The sequence below is a fragment of the Bombina bombina genome, chromosome 12 (genome assembly GCF_027579735.1).
Source record: "Bombina bombina isolate aBomBom1 chromosome 12, aBomBom1.pri, whole genome shotgun sequence".
Taxonomy (NCBI): Eukaryota; Metazoa; Chordata; class Amphibia; order Anura; family Bombinatoridae; genus Bombina; species Bombina bombina.
Genome location: NC_069510.1, coordinates 57,531,619 through 57,545,904, shown reverse-complemented (window position 1 = coordinate 57,545,904; position 14,286 = coordinate 57,531,619).

Below are 14,286 nucleotides of genomic sequence, written 5' to 3'. Positions count from 1 at the left end.
GGTTAATAGGTAGTTTATGGGTGTTAGCGTACTTTTTAGCACTTTAGTTAAGAGTTTTATACTACGGTGTAAGCCCATAAAACTCTTAACTACTGACTTTCAAATGCGTTAGGGATCTTGGAGGTAGAGGGTGTACCGCTCACTTTTAGGAAGACTGGTAATACCGGCGTTAGGAAAATCCCATTGAAAAAATAGTATACGCAATTGACGTAAGTGGATTTGCGGTATTTCCGAGTTGCGCCAAAAAAGTGAGCGGGACACCTGTACCTGCAAGGCTCGTAATACCAGCGGGCGTTAAAAAGCAGCGTTGGGACCTCTCAACGCTGCTTTTTAACCCTAACGCAAGACTCGTAATCTAGCCGTTAGTAAGCATATAAACACTCAACATATAAACCTGTTAAAATATTAGAGGGACAATACGGTACTGCTGTCATTACTAAACTAGCATAGACTTTAAGCCATAAATGCATTGCCTAATGTTAAATACAATGTATATACAAATTAAACAATCAAACACAACACATAGCAACACTTTGCTATTCTCTCACAGGAGTAACAGTCCAGAACCAAAGTCCCAGAAAATATGTGACCGCAGCGGGCAGCTGCACACTAGGTCAGTTACTCATGTAACCCATCCATTCAGCTTTGGGATTCCTATCAGACAGCAGAGCTCACAGTGACGTCCAATCTCATGACTCATGACGTCACTAAAGAGGATAGGCTAGCTTCAAGGTGTAGTGAAAAGACGATGTGCTGTTGAAAGCTTGCCATAGGTTGATAATGGCACCTCCCTTCTGCTGATAGGTTCTCCAGGATCACACCGTGCTGTTTCTAATTATAGCAAATGTGCACTTTTAAACTCACACTATGGCCCCAATTCATCAAGGTCTGTCGGACCTGATCCGACAGTGCGGATCAGGTCCGACAGACCTCGCTGAATACGGCGAGCAATACGCTCGCCGTATTCAGCATTGCACCAGCAGCTCACAAGAGCTGCTGGTGCAACGCCGCCCCCTGCAGACTCACGGCCAATGGGCCGCCAGCAGGGGGTGTCAATCAACCCGATCGTACTCGATCGAGTTGATTTCCGGTGATGTTATGGAGCAGCGGTCTTTGTGACTGCTGCTTCATAACTGCTGTTTCTGGCGAGCCTGCAGGCTTGCCAGAAACACGGGGCATCAAGCTCCATTTGGAGCTTGATAAATATGCCCCTATGGATACTTGAATAGTGTTGTGTTACCCTGTGGACATTACCGATTTACCGCTTCACTACTGACAGGTGAATGTTCGATTCTTCAAGTTTGGGACAAGCTACGAAATATCTATGGTGTCGAGATATGGCCCCTAGATGCACGCAGAGTTGGAAACATGTGCGGCTCTAGCAAAGATAAGTTTCGTGAGATGACCCTACAGCTCTAATGTATAAGTGTATATGCACTTTTGAGGCCGACAAGGTGAAAATTACGCTGATGTAAAAAGGTCTCTAAACTACACAGCACAGATGAAAAATCACGCTTGAGAGATGATGATCCCGGATGTTTGATGCTCACTGCTGTTTTTACTGGTGACATTTGCCGTTTGCTATAATTGGAAACAGCACAGTGTGATCCTGGATAACCTATCAGCAGAAGGGATGTGCCATTATCAACCTATAGCAAGCTTTCAACAGCACATCGTCTTCTCACTACACCTTGAAGCTAGCCTATCCTCTTTAGTGACGTCATGAGTCACGAGATCGGACGTCAATGTGAGCTCTGTCGTCTGATAGGAATCTCAAAGCTGAATGGATGGGTTACATGAGTGCTAGTGTGCAGCTGCCCGCTGCAGTCACATATTTACTGGGACTTTGGTTCTGGACTGTTACTCTTGTGAGAGAATAGCAAAGTGTTGCTATGTGTTGTGTTTGATTGTTTAATTTGTATATACATTGTATTTAACATTAGGCAATGCATTTATGACTTAAAGTCTATGCTAGTTTAGTAGTGATAGCAGTACCGTATTGTCTCTCTAATATTTTAACAGGTTTATATATGTAGAGTGTTTATATGCTCACTAAGTTTGTCAAATTACAGAAGGTGTAATAAATATATGTAATATGTAATAAGTATATATATATATATATGTATATATATATATATATATATATATATACTTGGGGGAATGAAAGTGCTCAGTAAATGCAGAGGTAAGCTAGCACAGAATTTTAATAATTTTAATGTAGTTAATATGCCATACTGTGCCCTTGCATTGTTCCTGGCCCCTGGGCTAAAAGCTGCCAGTCCTCAAAGCAGGTACATTATGTAACTGTGATTAGCCATTGTTTGGAGAAGAAAACTGTAATTGTGTGTATTATAATTATTCATAGAAGAACCAAAAAGACAGCCAACAATTGTTTTGTATTATATTTTTTTATTCATTTAATTATAAGGCAGACTTATTTAATATTGTGCATTCTGGTCTTTGTAACTGTAACAGTGACATAAACATTGTTTGATTAGAATGTTTGTTTACAATCTGTATTATGTATATAACATAGTAACATAGTAGATAAGGCTGAAAAAAGACCAAAGTCCATCAAGTTCAACCTATACAAATCTAAAATACTTACAAAAAGCTCCAGTTAAGCGTAAATAACCCCACTAAAAGGTGATCCATTTAATACTAGCAATCATATCCATGAATTTTGTTTATAGACAGAAATGTATCCAGACTATTTTTAAATGTATCTAGGGTATTGCCATTCACTACCTCCTTTGGTAATGAGTTCCACAATTTTATTGCTCTTACAGTGAAAAAACGTTTCCGTTGCAGGAGATTAAATCTCCTTTCCTCCAACCTTAAATTGTGACCTCTTGTCAGAAACAATTTTCTTGGAATAAACAGAGCTTCTGCCATCTCTGTATATGGGCCTTGAATATATTTATATAAAGTAATCATGTCACCTCTCAAGCACCTTTTTTCTAAAGAAAACAGACCCAGTTTGTCTAGCCTCTCCTCATAGGTTAAATTATCCAATCCCCTTATTAGCTTTGTGGCCCTTCTCTAAACTTTTTCTAGTTCTGCAATATCTTTTTTTTGTGATCCGTCCCCAGAACTGCACTCCATACTCAAGGTGAGGTCTTACCAGGGCTTTATATAGTGACAGAATTATGCTTTCCTCCCTTGAATCAATGCCTCTTTTAATACATGCTAGTATCTTATTAGCCTTTGAAGCCGCTGCCCTGCATTGTGCACCCATCTTTAGCTTGTTATCTATTACTACTCCCAAATCCCTTTCCTCCTCTGTTTGGCTAAGTCTTGTCCCATTTAAAAAATACGTTGCCTGCTTATTTTTACTTCAAAAATTTAGAACCTTGCATTTTCCTGTATTAAATCTCATTTTCCATTTACTTGCCCATACTTCTAATTTTTGCAGATCCCATTGTAATTAAAATTCATCCTGCTCTGACCTTATGACCTTACTTAACTTAGTATCATCTGCAAAAATAGAGATGTCGCTATTTAATCCTTGCTCCAAGTCATTTATAAAAATATTAAAAAGAACAGGGCCCAGTACTGATCCCTGGGGAACTCCACTGATTACCTTTGTCCAATCTGAGTATGATCCATTTACTACTACTCATTGCTCCCTATCTTTTATCCAGTTATTTATCCATGAGCTAACATTTTCAGCTATTCCCAGTCCCTTAATTTGTGCATTAATCTCTCATGTGGCACTGTATCAAATGCCTTTGCAAAATCTAAGTATATCACATCAACTGATTCCCCTTTATCTATATTTTTACTTACTTCCTCATAGAATCTAATTAGATTAGTTTGACATGATCTATTTCTCTTAAAACCATGTTGATTAGAACTCATAATCTTGTTTACATGAATATGCTCATCAATATAATCCCTTATAATTCCTTTAAATATTTTCCCCCCTATTGATGTCAGACTAACTGGTCTATAGCTTCCTGGATCATCCCTGCTTCCCTTTTTGAAGAGTGGCACGACATCAGCTTTACACCAATCCTGGGGTACCATGCCTGAGGATAATGAGTCTTGAAAAATTAAGAGTAGGGGTTTGTCTATAACAGTGCTAAATTCCCTTAACACCCTTGGGTGTATTCCATCTGGGCCTGGAGTTTTATTTAGCTTAATATTATCCATTTTTTTCCTGATATCCTCTAAACATAACCCAGTTAATGGTATGGACTGGCATGTTCTATTTTGTTTCAAAGTATCTCAGCCTTCTCCCTGTCATTATTTATCATGCTACCCTCCACACATTTTAATGTACTTATATTGTCCTTCTTAGATTTGTTGTTATTTATGTACTTAAAGAACCTTTTAAGGTTAGACTTAGAATCCTTTGCAATTAATTTTTCATTTTCAATTTTGGCTAATTTAATTGCTTTTTTGCATGCTTTGTTACATTCCTTATAAATATTGTATGTTGAGTCTGTACTATTTTCTTTGAATAATTTAAATGCCCTACGTTTTTTCCTAATTTCTTTTAACACATTTTTATTTAGCCACATTGGCTTTGATTTTTTATTTTTATTTTTAAGGTTGGCAAAACAATTTTATTTTTTAAGTTGGTACTTAAGTTGGTACTTATTCACACTCATATATGCACACTGCATATACATATATACACACGCATACACACACACGCTACACCTAAATAAACACTACACAGATACACTACATACACATGCTACACAATCATACACAAACTAAACACACACATTTTAGATTCAAATATTTGTTAGTTTGATTAATTATCCTAACTTTCTGCTCATATTTCTGTTGTGTCAACAGTTTGCCATAAGGAGGTTGCAAAACATTCTGGGATGCAAATAAGCAAGCTTGGTTGTCTTTTGCTGATTTTTTGTAAAATGATATTTTTTTTTCTCCAATATCAACAAAAGATTTTCTTAACTCCCACCTTAAAATTATTTTTATTGCTATGACATGAAGCAGTAAAAAAGAGAGATTTATCAATTTACCCTCAAGATATCCTTATTTAGGTCTCAGATTGGATGCCTTCTCGCCATGGAATTTTGAAAGCAGTTCAGTATAAAATAGTGGTCTTACTCATGTATAGAAATAAAACACTAGTTTAAATCATAACTTCATATATACTGTGTATATGTATGTATATGTGTGTGTGTATATATATATATATATATATATATATATATATAAAAACACACACTTGTGTGTCTCTTATATGATTCATCTGTCTCACAATCCAAATGTGTATTGAATGTATCAGTATGTATGTGGGAGCAGTGTAGTGGGAGAATTGGGGTGGGGCGCATTTTTGAATTTCGCCCTGGGAGCCAGATTCTCTAGAAATGGCCCTGACTATTAACATCACTAAAGAGTAAACAAAATTTAGAATATATTGCTAACAAATGGAACAGAATAATAAGGGATAGAGAAATAAACTGATAAAATATTAAGAATTCCATCATAGAAGTAGAAAGGACAACATTATCTGCTACGTGGAAAGAATCCCATTGAAAACGTATTTATAAAGCATATTATACTCCAGAAAAATAGTATTTATGGAAGAACAAACAATTTGATAAATGCCAAAAATGTCAGCTTATAGCTGCAAATGTATTACATTTACTGTGGCAATATCCAAAAATTAATTATTATTATAGGGATACTGAACCCAAATTTTTCTTTCATGATTCAGATAGAGTGTGCAGTTTTAAGCAAATTTCTAATTTACTCCTATTATCAATTTTTCTTCATTATCTTTATCTTTATTTGAAAAAGCAGGAATGTATGCTTACAAGACAGGCCATTTTTGGTTCAGAACCCTGGATAGCGCTTGCTGATTGGTGGCTAAATGTGGCGAAATTGATAAGACAATAAGCCCAAGGAACCTATGTGAAAATGGCACCCCATGTTTGTAAAACTGAATAAAAATATACCATTCGTTTGTGCTGTGTTTGTGCCGCAAAAACAAACGTTTATGCTGGTTTGGTTTCGGAGATATTGCGCATTATATTTGCTGAAATTCCGCCCAACTTTGCACCCCATGTTATTCAATTTTAAAAACAAATATACCATTTGTTTGTGCTGCGTTTGTGCTGATTTGTGCTGCAAAAGAAAGTTTGTGCTGGTTTGGTTTAGGAGATATCGCACATTATTTTGTGGCCTACTTTAGAAGAAAGTCAGCTGGCTGGGAGAAATATGATGACCTGTGTGAATGCATTACGTCAGCCTCTCCAAAAACAAGATACAAATCCATGTTGTATTATTCACAAAGGAGGAGTAAAATATTTTCTTAATAAATATACATTACTAATGTCTCACTAACAGAGTGTTAACAAAATATGAAATTGTTAATGTGAACTTTTTCGTTATTGATTTTTCCATAATGTTTAAATAGTTAAACGGTTAAATAGTTCCATGGTTCTTTGAACTAGACATGTGCACCGCTAAAAAATTCGGTTCGTTTTCGGTTCGGATCGATTCGGACTTTTAGAATTTCGTTTCGGATCGAATCTGATTCGGCAAAATTTGAATAAATTCGTTTCGGATTTATTCGGATCCGAATAAATTCGTTTCGGATTTATTCGGATTCGGCTGAATTCGGTTCTATTCCGTTCCGAAATTCGGTATGTTTTTACTACACTAACACCCATTTAGTACACTAAGTCACTAACACCCATAAACTACCTATGAACCACTAAACCGAGGCCCCCCCACATCGCAAACCCTATAATAACATTATTTAACCCCTAATCTGCCGATCGGATATCGCCGCCACCTACATTATAGCTATTAACCCCTAATCTGCTGTCCCTAACACCGCCGACCCCTACATTATAGTTATTAACCCCTAATCTGCCTCCCCCAACGTCGCCGCAATCTAACTATAAGTATTAACCCCTAATCTGCCGACCCGATATCGCCGCCACCTACATTATAGCTATTAACCCCTAATCTGCTGTCCCTAACACCGCCGACCCCTACATTATAGTTATTAACCCCTAATCTGCCCCCCCCAACGTCGCCGCAATCTAACTACAAGTATTAACCCCTAATCTGCCGACCCGATATCGCCGCCGCCTACATTATAGCTATTAACCCCTAATCTGCTGTCCCTAACACCGCCGACCCCTACATTATAGTTATTAACCCCTAATCTGCCTCCCCCAACGTCGCCGCAATCTAACTACAAGTATTAACCCCTAATCTGCCGACCCGATATCGCCGCCGCCTACATTATAGCTATTAACCCCTAATCTGCTGTCCCTAACACCGCCGACCCCTACATTATAGTTATTAACCCCTAATCTGCCTCCCCCCAACGTCGCCGCAATCTAACTACAAGTATTAACCCCTAATCTGCCGACCGCAAATCGCCGCCACTATAATAAATGTATTAACCCCTAAACCGCCGCACTCCCGCCTCGCAAACACTATAATACATTTTATTAACCCCTAATCTGCCCTCCCTAACATCGCCGCCACCTACCTACAATTATTAACCCCTAATCTCCCGCCCCCATCGTCGCCGCTACTATAATAAGGTTATTAACCCCTAAACCTAAGTCTAACCCTAACCCTAACACCCCCTAACTTAAATATAATTTAAATAAAACGAAATAAGTTTACTATAGTTAAATAAATGAATCCTATTTAAAACTAAATACTTACCTGTAAAATAAACCCTAAGATAGCTGCAATATAACTAATAGTTACTTTGTAGCTATTTTAGGATTTATATTTATTTTACAGGCAACTTTGTATTTATTTTAACTAGGTACAATAGTTAATAAATAGTTAATAACTATTTAATAACTACCTAGCTAAAATAAATACAAATTTACCTGTAAAATAAATCCTAACCTAAGTTACACTAACACCTAACACTACACTGTCATTAAATTAACTAAATAAATGAATCATATTTAAAACAAAATACTTACCTGTAAAATAAACCCTAATATAGCTGCAATATAACTAATAGTTACATTGTAGCTATTTTAGCATTTATATTTATTTTACAGGCAACTTTGTATTTATTTTAACTAGGTACAAAAGCTATTAAATAGTTATTGACTAATTAATAGCTACCTAGTTAAAATAATTACAAAATTACCTGTAAAATAAATCCTAACCTAAGTTACAATTAAACCTAACACTACACTGTCATTAAATAAATTAACTACAAGTACCTACAATTATCTACAATTAAATAAACTAAAGTACAAAACCCCCCCACTAAATTACAAAAACAAACAAACACTAAATTACAAAAAATAAAAAAATATTACAAGAATTTTAAACTAATTACACCTAATCTAAGCCCCCTAATAAAATAACAAAGCCCCCCAAAATAAAAAAAATGCCCTACCCTATACTAAATTACAAAAGTAATCAGCTCTATTACCTTACCAGCCCTGAACAGGGCCTTTTGCGGGGGCATGCCCCAAAGAAAACAGCTCTTTTGCCTGTAAAAAAAAACACAATACCCCCCCCCACATTACAACCCACCACCCACATACCCCTACTCTAACCCAAACCCCCCTTAAATAAACCTAACACTACCCCCCTGAAGATCTCTCTACCGTGTCTTCACCCAGCGGGCCGAAGTCTTCATCCGATGGGGCAGAAGAGGACATCCAGACCGGCAGAAGTCTTCATCCAAGCGGGGCAAGAAGAGGTCTTCCATCCATCAGAAGTCTTGATCCAGGCGGCATCTTCTCTGTTCATCCATCCGGAGCGGAGCGGCAGCATCCTGAAGACATCCCATGCAGAGCATCCTCTTCTTTCTTGATCCGACGACTAGGTGACTGTACCTTTAAGTGACGTCATCCAAGATGGCGTCCCTTGAATTCCGATTGGCTGATAGGATTCTATCAGCCAATCGGAATTAAGGTAGGAAAAATCTGATTGGCTGATTCAATCAGCCAATCAGATTCAAGTTCAATCCGATTGGCTGATCCAATCAGCCAATCAGATTGAGCTCGCATTCTATTGGCTGATTGGAACAGCCAATAGAATGCGAGGTCAATCTGATTGGCTGATTCCATCAGCCAATCGGATTGAACTTGAATCTGATTGGCTGATTAAATCAGCCAATCAGATTTTTCCTACCTTAATTCCGATTGGCTGATAGAATCCTATCAGCCAATCGGAATTCAAGGGACGCCATCTTGGATGACGTCACTTAAAGGTACAGTCACCTAGTCGTCGGATCAAGAAAGAAGAGGATGCTCTGCGTGGGATGTCTTCAGGATGCTGCCGCTCCGCTCCGGATGGATGAACAGAGAAGATGCCGCCTGGATCAAGACTTCTGATGGATGGAAGACCTCTTCTTGCCCCGCTTGGATGAAGACTTCTGCCGGTCTGGATGTCCTCTTCTGCCCCATCGGATGAAGACTTCGGCCCGCTGGGTGAAGACACGGTAGAGAGATCTTCAGGGGGGTAGTGTTAGGTTTATTTAAGGGGGGTTTGGGTTAGAGTAGGGGTATGTGGGTGGTGGGTTGTAATGTGGGGGGGGTATTGTGTTTTTTTTTACAGGCAAAAGAGCTGTTTTCTTTGGGGCATGCCCCCGCAAAAGGCCCTTTTAAGGGCTGGTAAGGTAATAGAGCTGATTACTTTTGTAATTTAGTATAGGGTAGGGCATTTTTTTATTTTGGGGGGCTTTGTTATTTTATTAGGGGGCTTAGATTAGGTGTAATTAGTTTAAAATTCTTGTAATTTTTTTTATTTTTTGTAATTTAGTGTTTGTTTTTTTTGTACTTTAGTTTAGTTTATTTCATTGTATTTAATTGTAGGTACTTGTAGTTAATTTATTTAATGATAGTGTAGAGTTAGGTTTAATAGTAACTTAGGTTAGGATTTATTTTACAGGTAATTTTGTAATTATTTTAACTAGGTAGCTATTAATTAGTCAATAACTATTTAATAGCTATTGTACCTAGTTAAAATAAATACAAAGTTGCCTGTAAAATAAATATAAATGCTAAAATAGCTACAATGTAACTATTAGTTATATTGTAGCTATATTAGGGTTTATTTTACAGCTAAGTATTTAGTTTTATATAGGATTAATTTATTTAGTTAATTTAATGACAGTGTAGTGTTAGGTGTAATTGTAACTTAGGTTAGGGTTTATTTTACAGGTAAATTTGTATTTATTTTAGCTAGGTAGTTATTAACTATTTAATAGCTATTGTACCTAGTTAAAATAAATACAAAGTTGCCTGTAAAATAAATATAAATCCTAAAATAGCTACAATGTAACTATTAGTTATATTGTAGCTATATTAATAGCTAGTAGGGGGCTTAGATTAGGTGTAATTAGTTTAAAATTATTGTAATATTTTATTATTTTTGCTAATTTAGTGTTTGTTTGTTTTTTTGTACTTTTCTGATGGATGGAAGACCTCTTCTTGCCCCGCTTGGATGAAGACTTCTGCCGGTCTGGATGTCCTCTTCTGCCCCATCGGATGAAGACTTCGGCCCGGCTGGGTGAACACGACTCAAGGTAGGGAGATCTTCAGGGGGGTAGTGCTAGGTTTATTTAAGGGGGGTTTGGGTTAGAGTAGGGGTATGTGGGTGGTGGGTTGTAATGTGGGGGGAGGGATTGTGTTTTTTTTTTACAGGCAAAAGAGCTGTTTTCTTTGGGGCATGCCCCACAAAGGGCCCTGTTCAGGGCTGGTAAGGTAATAGAGCTGTTAACTTTTGTAATTTAGTATAGGTTAGGGCATTTTTTTTATTTTGGGGGGCTTTGTTATTTTATTAGGGGGCTTAGATTAGGTGTAATTAGTTTAAAATTCTTGTAATATTTTTTTATTTTTTGTAATTTAGTGGGGGGGGGTTTGTACTTTAGTTTAGTTTTTTTAATTGCATTTAATTGTAGGTACTTGTAGTTAATTTATTTAATGATAGTGTAGTGTTAGGTTTAATTGTAACTTAGGTTAGGATTTATTTTACAGGTAATTTTGTAATTATTTTAACTAGGTAGCTATTAAATAGTCAATATCTATTTAATAGCTATTGAACCTAGTTAAAATGAATACAAAGTTGCCTGTACAATAAATATAAATGCTAAAATAGCTACAATGTAACTATTAGTTATATTGCAGCTATATTAGGGTTTATTTTACAGGTAAGTCTTTAGTTTTATATAGGATTCATTTATTTAGTTAATTTAATGATAGTGTAGTGTTAGGTGTAATTGTAACTTAGGTTATGATTTATTTTACAGGTAAATTTGTATTTATTTTAGCTAGGTAGTTATTAAATAGTTATTAAATATTTAATAACTATTGTACCTAGTTAAAATAAATACAAAGTTGCCTGTAAAATACATATAAATCCTAAAATAGCTACAATGTAACTATTAGTTATATTGAAGCTATATTAATAGCTAGTAGGGGGCTTAGATTAGGTGTAATTAGTTTAAAATTATTGTAATATTTTATTATTTTTGGTAATTTAGTGTTTGTTTGTATTTTGGTACTTGTATGATGGATGGAAGACCTCTTCTTGCCCCGCTTGGATGAAGACTTCTGCCGGTCTGGATGTCCTCTTCTGCCCCATCGGATGAAGACTTCGGCCCGGCTGGGTGAACACGACTCAAGGTAGGGAGATCTTCAGGGGGGTAGTGTTAGGTTTATTTAAGGGGGGTTTGGGTTAGAGTAGGGGTATGTGGGTGGTGGGTTGTAATGTGGGGGGGGGGATTGTGTTTTTTTTTTACAGGCAAAAGAGCTGTTTTCTTTGGGGCATGCCCCGCAAAGGGCCCTGTTCAGGGCTGGTAAGGTAATAGAGCTGTTAACTTTTGTAATTTAGTATAGGGTAGGGCATTTTTTTTTATTTTGGGGGGCTTTGTTATTTTATTAGGGGGCTTAGATTAGGTGTAATTAGTTTAAAATTCTTGTAATATTTTTTTATTTTTTGTAATTTAGTGTTTGTTTGTTTTTGTAATTTAGTGGGGGGGTTTTGTACTTTAGTTTATTTAATTGTAGATAATTGTAGGTACTTGTAGTTAATTTATTTAATGACAGTGTAGTGTTAGGTTTAATTGTAACTTAGGTTAGGATTTATTTTACAGGTAATTTTGTAATTATTTTAACTAGGTAGCTATTAATTAGTCAATAACTATTTAATAGCTATTGTACCTAGTTAAAATAAATACAAAGTTGTCTGTAAAATAAATATAAATGCTAAAATAGCTACAATGTAACTATTAGTTATATTGCAGCTATATTAGGGTTTATTTTACAGGTAAGTATTTTGTTTTAAATATGATTCATTTATTTAGTTAATTTAATGATAGTGTAGTGTTAGGTGTTAGTGTAACTTAGGTTAGGATTTATTTTACAGGTAAATTTGTATTTATTTTAGCTAGGTAGTTATTAAATAGTTATTAACTATTTAATAACTATTGTACCTAGTTAAAATAAATACAAAGTTGCCTGTAAAATAAAAATAAATCCTAAAATAGCTACAAAGTAACTATTAGTTATATTGCAGCTATCTTAGGGTTTATTTTACAGGTAAGTATTTAGTTTTAAATAGGATTCATTTATTTAACTATAGTAAATTTATTTCGTTTTATTTAAATTATATTTAAGTTAGGGGGTGTTAGGGTTAGGGTTAGACTTAGGTTTAGGGGTTAATAACCTTATTATAGTAGCGGCGACGATGGGGGCGGGAGATTAGGGGTTAATAATTGTAGGTAGGTGGCGGCGATGTTAGGGAGGGCAGATTAGGGGTTAATAAAATGTATTATAGTGTTTGCGAGGCGGGAGTGCGGCGGTTTAGGGGTTAATACATTTATTATAGTGGCGGCGATTTGCGGTCGGCAGATTAGGGGTTAATACTTGTAGTTAGATTGCGGCGACGTTGGGGGGAGGCAGATTAGGGGTTAATAACTATAATGTAGGGGTCGGCGGTGTTAGGGACAGCAGGTTAGGGGTTAATAGCTATAATGTAGGCGGCGGCGATATCGGGTCGGCAGATTAGGGGTTAATACTTATAGTTAGATTGCGGCGACGTTGGGGGAGGCAGATTAGGGGTTAATAACTATAATGTAGGGGTCGGCGGTGTTAGGGACAGCAGATTAGGGGTTAATAGCTATAATGTAGGCGGCGGCGATATCGGGTCGGCAGATTAGGGGTTAATACTTGTAGTTAGATTGCGGCGACGTTGGGGGGAGGCAGATTAGGGGTTAATAAGTATAATGTAGGGGTCGGCGGTGTTAGGGAAAGCAGGTTAGGGGTTAATAGCTATAATGTAGGCGGCGGCGATATCGGGTCGGCAGATTAGGGGTTAATACTTATAGTTAGATTGCGGCGACGTTGGGGGAGGCAGATTAGGGGTTAATAACTATAATGTAGGGGTCGGCGGTGTTAGGGACAGCAGATTAGGGGTTAATAGCTATAATGTAGGTGGCGGCGATATTCGGTCGGCAGATTAGGGGTTAATAAAATAATGCAGGTGTCAGCGATAGCGGAGGCAGCAGATTAGGGGTTAATAAGTGTCAGATTAGGGGTGTTTAGAGACTCGGGGTACATGTTAGGGTGTTAGGTGCAGACTTAGTGTTTCCCCATAGGAAACAATGGGGCTGCGGTGTTAGTTTTTTTTTCAGCCGAAACTCCCATTGTTTCCTATGGGGAAATGCCGAATCTTAACGAGCTAATTCGGATTTATTCGGAGATACGGCAGCTATTTCGGATTCATTCGGTAGATTCGGAAGTATTTTAATTCGGAAATCCGAATCGATCCGAATCTCCGAATTTACCGAATTTACCGAATTTCCGAATTAATCCGAAACGAACCGCACATGTCTACTTTGAACAGTTCTGTTGTCTTCAGAAATTCTTCTCTGTCTGACATCCTTTTTTTGTGTTTGATGTACAAAGATTCACAATTCTGAGTAATGCTGTTTAATCTGACAACCATGCTGAAATGCCAATGTTTCTGGTAGAATTTGTTCTCATTCCCTAATTTTGAATGTTCTTCAAATGTTGGTACTCATTTGCATACCCAAAAAGATCTGGAAATAACAAAATATCAGGTAGGAAGATATTTATGTGTACATGTACTCTTTGATTCAAAAGTATTATAACAACAGAATTTTTTGTAAGTACCAATAGAATTATAAAACTTTGGGGTACACAAAAGAACAGATGTGACTTACACACCAGAAAAAAATATTTAAAAACATATGGGGGAGATTACATCCCTGGTGATGGGGAAAAAAACCTGTCTCACTAGTTTTCTACGCTGCGCAGCAGTCTAGTAACACCGAAA